This window comes from Lactuca sativa, chromosome 7 (assembly GCF_002870075.4).
Source record: "Lactuca sativa cultivar Salinas chromosome 7, Lsat_Salinas_v11, whole genome shotgun sequence".
NCBI lineage: Eukaryota > Viridiplantae > Streptophyta > Magnoliopsida > Asterales > Asteraceae > Lactuca > Lactuca sativa.
The window spans coordinates 179,616,083-179,627,844 of record NC_056629.2 but is presented as its reverse complement, the minus strand read 5'-3'; positions in this window follow the sequence as shown (position 1 = coordinate 179,627,844).

Below are 11,762 nucleotides of genomic sequence, written 5' to 3'. Positions count from 1 at the left end.
TTTCGGATTTTCCTACAATAACAGTTATCACACGAGCATCAAGGCTGCTCCATTTGAAGCCCTCTATGGCCGAAAGTGCAGATCCCCTCTGTGCTGGGCTGAAGTGGGTGATACCCAGTTAGCTAGGGGGAAAGTCCCTAACAGTACTCTCACAGGACCGGAAATCATTCAGGAAACGACAGAGAAGATCGTTCAGATCCGTGAACGATTGAAGGTCTCTAGAGACCGACAGAAAACCTACGCTGACAAACGAAGGAAACCTTTGGAATTCCTGGTGGGAGGCCGAATCCTTCTTAAGGTCTCACCCTGGAAGGGCTTGATACACTTTGTAAAGCGTGGAAGCTCAATCCAAGATACATAGGGCCTTTCGAGATTCTCGCAAGAATCGGCCCTGTAGCTTACAAACTCAATCTACCCGACGAACTTCGTAACGTACATTCTACATTCCACTTCTCTAACTTGAAAAAGTGTCTGTCCGACGAGACTCTTGTAATCCCACTCGACGAGATCGAGATCAACGAGAGCCTCAACTTCGTGGAGGAACCGGTAGAGATCATGGACCATGAGGTCAAGCAAACGAAACAAAGACGTATCCCGATAGTGAAGGTTCGCTGGAATGCCAAGCGAGGACTGGAATTCACTTGGGAGCGTGAAGATCAGATGAAACTGAAATATCCTCGTGTTTTTACTTAGTTATTTGTAACTACTTATTTTCTTAAATTCTAATTTCGGGACGAAATTCCTTCTAAGGAGGGGATGATGTGACAACCCGAAATTTCCATTCTGTACGAACATTATCAAGTCAATAGAAGTTAGAACAGTTGTAGTAAATTTTCAGACTTTTCCGTATAAGTTTGAGTATTTCAGGGTTTACACTTAAGGAGATATCAGGAGAGTGGATGCACTAGGGTTTGTGCAACTCGGTTATTTCAAAACTTTATGATATTAGAGTTCATTTCTTGAATAATAATATTTTCTGCCAAAAATCCCAGGACTATATATATGATTCTTAACCAAATTATTTCATTAGTTACATTTCCAACTAGAGAAAAGCCATTTTCTCTCTCACGGATCTTCGGGTTTTCATCCCAAATCGTGAGTACCTCCCTCTAGTAGTATTATATGGATTATAATGTGCTTAATGACATAGATTTCATAGCAAAACAGTAAGATTCGATAGTTTACCGCCCAAGAACACCTTGGGGAGTAAACTCTTTTATAAGGGTAAAATGATGCCTAGTCCCTTCCCCTTGTTAAGTAACTACCTTAGACTTGTATGTAGGTGTATTTAAGACTAGAAATCATCCATGAACACCAAGAGTAAGGTGTTCACAGCCCAAGAATTTCTTGGACCGTGAACTCCAAACTCAAAGGCCAAAGAGTGCCTTAATCACTCCTAAAGCTTTGGAACAATAGCCTTGATTTACTCCTAGTTATTTATGGACTTTAAAACATCAAAAACCCATCCCCATGAGATATTACGGCCGTAATCTCTAAGGGAAATGGTCCCAGGGCCGTGAACTCCTCAAAGGAGTGTAGTTAAGCCCTAAACTCTTCCAAGGATTAAACCACCAAGTAGAATTGCTTCTAGGGATCATGTAAAACTTCAAAACACAAAATGTCATTAAGCTTAGGAGCTTACGACCGTAAACTCAATAGTTTATGACCGCAAACTCCTTCTGTGGGGTTTATTGAAGAGTAAACTCATGTATACGGTCCTTTGGAACCCTAAACCCATTAGCCTTGTCCCACAACAACTTAGATGCAACCCTTAGGACTTATAACACTTATACAAAGTGTTTTCATGTTCAAGAGTGTCCCAACTTAATTTATTAGTTATAATTTGGCTAATTAGTTATATATATGTTCATTATATGATAACTAGGCTCGTGCGTGTGTACAAGTCTCCATTTGCCACCTAGCACCGTATCCGACACTTCAATCCAATTCACTCACTACAAGTGAGTTCATACCCCTTTAACTAACCTTTGAAATACTTTTAAATGTTTTAAATGCTTTTATGGGTGGGGAATACAAGTTGAATACTTATAGTTATTACATCAATCACATGTGATTAATAACTACAAAACCAATGATTTTATTACTGTTCAAACTATTTATCAAACTGTTTTACTTCAAACTGCTTTACAAACTCTTTTACTTATCAAATACTTTTACTTAAACTCTGTTTTACTTATTATAAATTGCATGCCCATATATGTATAGTTATATAAGCATTGTTTAAAAGGCTTAGGAAGGCCGCCCGCCCTATTTCCTTTTCGCGCTTGAGATGTGGTCTGGTGGGGTATTGGGTATCCGTCCGAAGGTTGTTTAAATATTAGTTATATATCATGTATACATATATAGTCATAAAAGTTCTTCCATATTCATACGTACTAGTTACATCATTAGTAAGTTACCATCGGGGTAGCACAGGATAATACTTATACAATTGCTAGAACAAAGAGTCAGTTCATTCATGAGTCAGTACTTATTACTATGAGAACATATACATTACATTACTATGAGAACATATACAACTATACTAGAAAGAGAACATATACAACTATACTAGAAAGAGAAAATATACAACTATACTAGAAAGAAGAACATATACAACTATACTAGAATTAGAATATATACAACTATACTAGAAGGAGAACATATATAACTATACTAGAAGGGGAACATATACAACTATACTAGAAAGAGAACATATACAACGATACTAGGACGAGTAACAATACATTATATATACATGAATACATTAACATAAATGTGATCCACTGTATCAGAGCATGGCTTCAATGTCATGTCCTGAGTTGTAGCCAGAGTCTCTTGGAGGGAGAGCATGAGTTTGCGTATAGATCTATACTGGATTGACTATCCTACACCTTGCTGCTAGCTACAGTCGGACCTGCAGGTCTGCGGGTGCGAAACTTCATACCTTTTTACGAATTACATTGTCGTGTTACATAGTCGATAGTATGGTACAATTAATCACATAATACCTTAATATAAATCCGGTTTAAGGTAGTTAGTACAACAGTAGTTCCTATAATACAACACTACAGTACTACATTAATTTACCCTTTACATATATTTAGTGATCATTTCACTTAAAAATTAATGTACAAACTATATTTTGACAATGATAGTTACACTTGGGAAAATTACACACTTTTACAATAAACGAACATACAAAACAGTTACGCCTTGGTAGAAGGCTGCTATAAATAGGAAATATAGGTTTTTCTAAGAGATTCAAACTTTTACAAACATTTACAAACAGTCACATACTTTTATCACCAATGTTTACAAACTCATACTTTAAACCACGTTCAAACGTATTGATACAAACACCGTCACTAAAATACTTATGAACTCACCAGCTTAATGCTGATAAACTCTTTCAAAATAACTTGTATTCTCAGGTCATCAGTAGACAGGTACCGAGGCCAGCTTTTGAGAAGATGGAGCGCATTCAAGACTCATCTTATTATTTTGATTTACATTTTTGGTGTCTATAACTGTTCAGAACACGCTTGTATTAAAATTATATATTTAATGCAATGGGTGATGTTGTTTGCTTGTTTACTGTGATACTGTGTTGTGATACTTTACATGACGTCCTCCGCCCCAGAACGTTTCTTCCGTTCTCGGTTTTGGGGTGTGATAAATTTTGATATGAATATTCATGTTCTTATGAGTTCTTGATAGATCATTGGAATTACTTGTTTAATGCTTAATTCATGATCATTATGTGTTATAATGGGATCCATACTTGTTTAATGAACCATTTAACTCATAAGTTACGAATTGAAAAGTTTTGTAAAGTTACAAAACTTGCCCTCAAGTTTTGGAACATGTAAAGTCATCTAGTAAACTTTAGTTCCAACCCCTAGAATTTTAAAAGTTAAATTTTAACCCTTATATTATATAATATTATAAGTTAATAATATATATATATATATATATATATATATATATATATATATATATGTATAATATCAAGTCGTTTTACCGCTAGCAGGCCTCATTCATGAAGCTAGTCTATAAGGGGGGTATAAGGTTGTTGCCTATAAAATGGCAGCTTAATGAGTGTCCACTCTCACCCACCGCTTCCTTGACTGGTGGAGGGTCATTAGCCGAACAGGTAGGAAAATGACTTTAAATCCTCATTAAAAGTATAATTATACTAAAGTAACTAAATGTTTCATAAATTCCCAATCTTAGTTACTTTAGGACAATGTGAATAAGGTGCTAACCCAAGAAATTACACTTTGCACCTTGATTAAGTCGTGTGTGGTTAACTCACACACTAACTTGGACTTAACAAGGTAGGCAAAGGGTGATAAGGTTTTTCATAGGTCAGTGGGCGCATGTGGCTAACCGGCACATCGATTGAGTGAAAAACATTAAGAGTACCAAGTAATTTTCATGGTTACTTCACACCTTGTTTTGTGATCCTCTGCATCCCAGTCACAAAACCTGAAGGGCACACTCGAGATTGAAACATGCCATTGAAAAAGTTCAATGAATCTCAAAAGAATCTAGGAGTTTCTAATTAAAACCTAATAATTTATATTTCAAATTTCATGGTGGAAATTGGTGAATCGTCATTCACCTACCTTTCAAATATGTTATAGCTTAGATTACGGCATCCCTCTTCTAAGTTATAATATATTGTGATTGGGTCCTAGCCTTAATATTACATTTGGGTGTTTTATTAAGGACTATCTTTATATCTAATCTAAACTTGTTTTTCTTCTTTCAGATGTCAACCAACAATGATGCTTCTGGCTCAAACCCTACCGGATCCTTCTCTCTCATGAACCTTTGTGGGAAAGTCATATTTGATGGATCCAACTTTATGGATTGGATCAGGAACATCAGGATGGTCACTCGGTATGAGGACAAAGAATATGTACTCAACAAGGAGCTTAAAGAACTCGAGCCGACTGCTACTCCTGAGGAGATCGCTGAATATCAGGCCCATGAAAGAGATGCTACCAAAGTGGCATGCATCATGCTGGCCACTATGACAGTCGAGCTCCAAAAGTCCTATGAGGACTACTATCCTTTTGAGATGCACCAAGATTTGATTGACCGCTACTGTAATGCCCGTAGATATGGGCTAGTCAATTTAGAGACGATAAACGTCAAAAAATGACTTTTTGATAGAAGATTATTTAGGATGAATAATCTTAACTAAGTTTTAGTATATGTTACAAGGATTCCGTACATATAAAGAATGCCGAAATCCGAGTTATAACGAAGAACTTATGACCTGTCGAAGTTTCGCGACAGAATTGGCACGACACAGCGCGACGTAAAAAGGTGAATTTACGTTAGAGCGATATTTAGACTTAGCGATCTAAAAGAAAGTCATAGAGTTCGTTAAACCGTGAGCGTGCATAAAAAGAACACCCAAATCTGACTTCGTATGAGGAAGTTATGATTTTTCGAAGTTTCGACTTAGCAGTATGCAGCCTGAATACTCGATTTGAGACTGAGCGGTTTTTAACTGAAACAATCTAAACGAGAATCAAAGATCTCGTTAATTGTAGTAAAACGATAAAAATACAGACGAAAACGGACGTCGGATGAAGAAGTTATGAATTTATAACGGATTTTTCTTGTCCCGGCCTACTAAAAATAAGTAATAAAAATAAATCAAAAATAGCCGACGGAGTTTAAACAAAAGTCGTAGAGCGTAGTCTCACCTACGCGTAGATATAAAGAACGTCGAAAACGGAGTTCGTATGAAGAATATATGAATTTTCGAAGTTTATTAAATAAATAAAATTTAAATTGAATTAATAAATCCGATATTATCCGAAGGCGAGTCACCGGACTTATCCGGGTTACGCCCAGCGTAAGACTGTACGCCCAGCGTACAGCGAAGCATGATGACCCTCGCACTCGAGTTCTTCGGATACGTAAGCAGTGACGATTTCGGAGGAGTACGCCCCGCGTAGAGCATTACGCCCAACGTAATGCGAGGCCTCAGCCTCCTATAAAAGGCTTGTGAGGGCAGCCGACTCCATTTGCCAAATTCTCTTCTCTTCTCTTTCTCCTGTTTTAGATACGAGAGTTTAGATCGTGTCGTTGTGAGGATCGATGGGGTGGGATAAGAGTTGCCTTTATATGGTGAAATTGTACAACTTTGAATGTTCTATATTTATAAACTAGGTGTGAAACCCATGTATTACATGGGTTGATTTAAAAAAGACTAAGAATTAAAGTGTAATTTGAAAATATTTTTTAATGTACAACTTTAAAATAAGGAAGAAACATATTTATTGCAATTTAATATCATAGATATGATATTTAATACTTTACATATATAATTATATGATTTTAATTTTACAAATTGAAATAAACTAAAATTTGACAAGTGGATAATATTTATTCAAAAATACCACAAAATAACAAGTGTTAAAACTCATGAAATATTAACATGTGGCAAAAAAGAACCTTCATTTATTAAGGAGGATATATGGTATAACATTGTGGGATGAAAATCCTATATGCTCACCAAGCTCCCAAGCCTGACCCACTCAGTTTTCTTTGTATCACAGGTATCGATACGAAGACATAATTCACAGAGAGATTTAAAGGAGATATAAATCATTAGTGTAATTGAATGTAAGTTCTGTTTATGCTTATACGTCTGTGTCGGAACATGACATCCCGAGGTTTTATTATTAAATGAAAATACATTCTCTTTGAGAAATGTTTTGATAAGTTATTATCATATCTTGTTTTGGGAACAAATTCCGCAACCGTTTTCTTTAAAAGATTACTCTGATTTTATAAAACAAAGCATAAACAAATCGGTCTTTTCTGGCCGTGAAAATGGGGATGTCATAGTTGGTATCAGACCATTAGTTTAAGCGAATTAGGAATTTGTAGGAAATTTCTAGACTTAAACTTAGAATGCTAAGTAATGATTATGAGGAGTGTGTCTAAAATATGTTAGGTAGTACACCTAAATTGACACAAGCACTAGTTTATTTTAGGAATGATGCCTAAAATGTTTTTATGTGCTAAATGTTTTGTGTGATAGCTATATTGATGCTATTATTTGTTCGGATCTATGGTCTGTTGCCAGCCGGATCTGGAAACCTTATGTATTTAGGATTCTAAGCGTATGGCTACGATATTAGAACTAACATGTAAACGTTTCGGGGTGATAAGGAGAATTATACGTTTATCGTAATTAAAGTTTTCTTATCTTAAATTCTCGTTTGGTACACCGAATGTCTGCTTGGATGTACAAAAGGTCATGGTGAAGACTTGTAGAGAATTGAGTAAATGGAGGAAATAAAGAAGGCATATGATAGTGAATGACACCTATCGGAAGATATCGTAAGAGTGGTATCTTACCTTTAGAATATGTCTTATAAAATAACAATACATTTTGGGAAGTACAGTACGTCTGGAGTACACCTTCGATTTGGCAGGATGATGGAACGATTGGTGTGATTCTTGAAGTTGTCCCATCGTCTGGAATTTCCATCACCAATCAAGTTGAAGTGGAAATTGATGATTGAAGATACACAATGGGGAAGTCCTAGTAGAATCTAGGGAAATTTTTATGATTATTTGGACACATTCGTATGTGTTAAATTGTTTTGTGATTTTCTTGTATGCTGACTTGGTCGACTGCGGGACAATACTTGGGACGAGTATGAGTAGGTGTGAAAGGTAGTAGATGCATATACTACCAGAAGCACATGACTTGCACTTGGATCAGGGAAAGTCACAAGGTTACCAAGAAGCTAGTGATTGATTACGTTTTATTCTGGTATGTCATTACCATTGTTTCGGTAATGACTAGTAAGATAGTTGTTGTTAGCGGTCATATCCAATTGGATTCCGACTACGGTGAGTATGTTACGTGGTTCGGAGAACCAAGTTCGAAGTAACATCTGACGTAAGTCAAAAGATTGAAGTCAATGTGATCATTGGTATCGCGCTCGTTGTTCATAAAGTTGTACCTAGAAATGCTACATGCTGAAATGTGATTATATTACATTAGAATATGAAGGAAGGTATATTCCATTCTGGAATTTAACTTTAAAAAGACCGAGTCTAAGCGTCGCATTGTGCGATGAGAGGTCAATAGAGCAAGACCCATCAGTCTGTTACAATAGATAAAGGAAAGGATTTATCCTAAAAAGAAGAAGGAGTCCACAATAAGGACTTATTCCGTAACTCGAAGGTTACGATTGAAAGTACAACATAGTACGATAAGCAGAGGCAATATTGAGCATCGTCTGCGGTCAAGAAATCCATAGAGTTAAATACTCTTTCGAGGAAACATAGAAGTTATGATTATTACCTGGGATGAAGAGATAGCGTATGGAATCATTATACAAGTTCTATTTTCGTTGATGATTCCGGGACGTAATCATCCTAAGGGGGAGATAATTGTAACGCCCGTAGATCAGGGCTAGTCAATTTAGAGACAATAAGCGTCAAAAAATGACTTTTTGATAGAAGATTATTTAGGATGAATAATCTTAACTATGTTGTATTATATGTTACAAGGATTCCATATATATAAAGAATGCCGAAATCCGAGTTATAACGAAGAAGTTATGACCTGTCGAAATTTCGCGACAGAACCGGCACGACACAGCGCGACGTAAAAAGGTGAATTTACGTTAAAGTGATATTTAGCCTTAGCGATCTAAACGAAAGTCGTAGAGTTCGATAAACCGTGAGCATACATAAAAAGAACGCCCAAATCTGACTTCGTATGAGGAAGTTATGATTTTTCGAAGTTTCGACTTAGCGGTATGCAGCCCGAATACTCGATTTGAGACCGAGCGGTTTTTAACCGAAACAATCTAAACGAGAATCGAAGATCTCGTTAATTGTAGTAAAACGATAAAAATACAGATGAAAACGGACGTCGGATGAAGAAGTTATGAATTTATAACGGAGTTTTCTTGTCCCGGCCTACTAAAATAAAGTAATAAAAATAAATCAAAAATAGCCGACGGAGTTTAAACAAAAGTCGTAGAGCGTAGTCTCACCTACGCGTAGATATAAAGAACGTCGAAAACGGAGTTCGTATATAGAAGATATGAATTTTCGAAGTTTATTAAATAATTAAAATTTAAATTTAATTAATAAATCCGATATTATCCGAAGGGGAGTCACTGGACTTATCCGGGTTACGCCCAGCGTACAGTGAAGCATGACGACCCTTGCACTCGAGTTCTTCGGATACGTAAGCAGTGACGATTTCGGAGGAGTACACCCCGCGTAGAGCATTACGCCCAGCGTAATGCGAGGCCTCAGCCTCTTATAAAAGGCTTGCGAGGGCAGCCGACTCCATTTGCCAAATTCTCTTCTCTTTCTCCCATTTTGCATCGGTTTCCATGCCAGCAGTATCCCAAAGCCCCGGTATCATTCCCGAGACCCGAAGCAAGTCCTGAAGCCCCGAAGATCCCGAGAAGTGCGATTCCCGATCTGAAGCTCTGCCCGCGAGGAGCCTGGTTTTTGTGAAGATCTTCCAGATCTACCGAAGAATACTACTTCTGTAGGCCATAGTGTTGTTCGATCTTCTTCTAATCATGTGAGTGTATAGTCCCTTTCATAAACACGATTTTAATACAAGTATTGTTTGAATGTATTAAGTATATGTTTGGTGTGAGTGTGTGGTTACTTTCTTCTAACACATAAGTATGAAGTATTTGCTATGAAATATGTGCTATGTGTTTATATTTTGTTGTTTATTTGAGATATTGGTGGAATGGATGAACTATATAGATTTAATTGAGTTAAACTGTATATGTATTTTATATCTACAAATATGTTGGGTAGGACATGGGTAAATGAGATCCGTGAGTATGTATCAGATCAAGAGGTTAGTTTTAGATCCGTGAGTAGGGATCAGATCAAGAGGTTAGTTTTAGATCCATGAGTATGGATTAGACCAAGAGGTTAGTTTTAGATCTGGGAGTATGGATCAGGTAAAGAGATAAAACTTCTTATTAGTCCGGGAGTATAAATTAAGACTAAATTAATTGTCCCTAGTCCGGGAGTATGGAATCGACACAGTTATTGATCTGGGAGTATGGATCAGATCAGGTGTAACGCCCGTGTTTCTGGGCTTGCCGTTTTTAGCAATGTAATAATCTAGGTTAACCTTTGTAACCCCAATTTGAAATAATAAAAATGTATTATTTGTGAATTATGTGATTTATGTGTTTATTTTCTTAATTATTATAATTTAATGAATTAAGAATAAAATAAGCGTCAAAATTAAAGTATTAGATATGCCCAATATCTTTGCGTAAAGTTGTAGTGGCCGAAACGAGGTTTCCGAATATATATAGAACGCCCAAATCTGACTTCGTATGAGGAAGTTATGATTTTCTGAAGTTTCGACTGGGCAGTATGCAGCCCGAATACTCGATTTGAGATCGAGCGGTTTTTAGCCGAAACAATCTAAACGAGAATCGAATATCTCGTTGTTAGTAGTGAAACGATGAAAAGATAGGCGAGAACGGACGTCAGACGAAGAAGTTATGAATTTATAACGAAGTTTTTCTGTCCCGGCCTCCTAAAAATAATTAATAAAATAAAAGTCAAAATTAGCCAACGGAGTCAAAACGAAAGTTGTAGAGCGTAGTCTCACCTTCGCGTGGATATATAGAACGTCGAAAATGGAGTTCGTATGAAGGAGATATGAATTTTTGAAGTTTATTAAATATTTAATATTTATTTTTAATTAAAAACCTTCGATATTATCCGAAGAGGAGTCAGCCGGTCTATCCGAAGTACGCCCCGCGTATAGCGAAGGATGACGAAGTCAGCACTCGAGTACCTCCGATGACGCAAGCGCTTACGATCCGAGGCGTACGCCCCGCGTAGCCCCGAGGTCCAGCCTCTATAAATAGGATCCGAAGGCAGCCTTAGTTCTTTTGCAATTTCTTCCTTCTCTCTCTAGTTTTTGCCTCGTTCTGCGTGCCGTTTGTACCCCGAAGCCCCGGTAATATTCCCGAGCCCCGAAGCGAGATCCGAAGCCCTGAAGATCCCGAAGCCAGATCCGAAGCCCCGAAGATCCCAAAGAGCGTTATTCCCGAGCCGAAGCTCTACCTGCGAGGAGCCCGGTTTTTGTGAAGATCTTCCAGATCCACGAAGAGACACTACTTCTGCAAGCCGTAGTGCTGCCCGATCATCTTCCGATAAAGTGAGTGTATAATCCCTTTTCAATACGCGATATTATACAAGTAATCGTTAAACGTATTTAAGTATACGGGAAGTGAGTGTGTAGTAATTTTCATTCCAACGCAATATTATGAAGTATTCTATATAAAATACATGTTATGTGTATATATTTTGTTGTTATATGTGTGAATGTATATTCACTCTCTTCTATCTCATAGATCTGATATATTCTCTATGAAATACGTGTTATGTGTATATTCCTCATCTGTTATGTGGATTATGTATTATTTAAAGCATGCTATACAGGTTTTTAAGCAATGTATAAAAATGTATATTTTTATCTACTAATATGTTGGGTAGAACATGGGTAGATAATTGGTGTGAAATAAACAGATGAGAGGCCTCGGTGTTATTGGTGTTATTCTAGTCATTCAGCAGAGTATGGATGATGACCACTGATTATTCTAGACTGTCCTGTGGAACACTAGCAGGCTCATTACCTGTAGGTTTTGTGAACGACGTGTTCACCGGTGTACTCTATCCCCCACATGGTTGCCTTTAGGGCACTT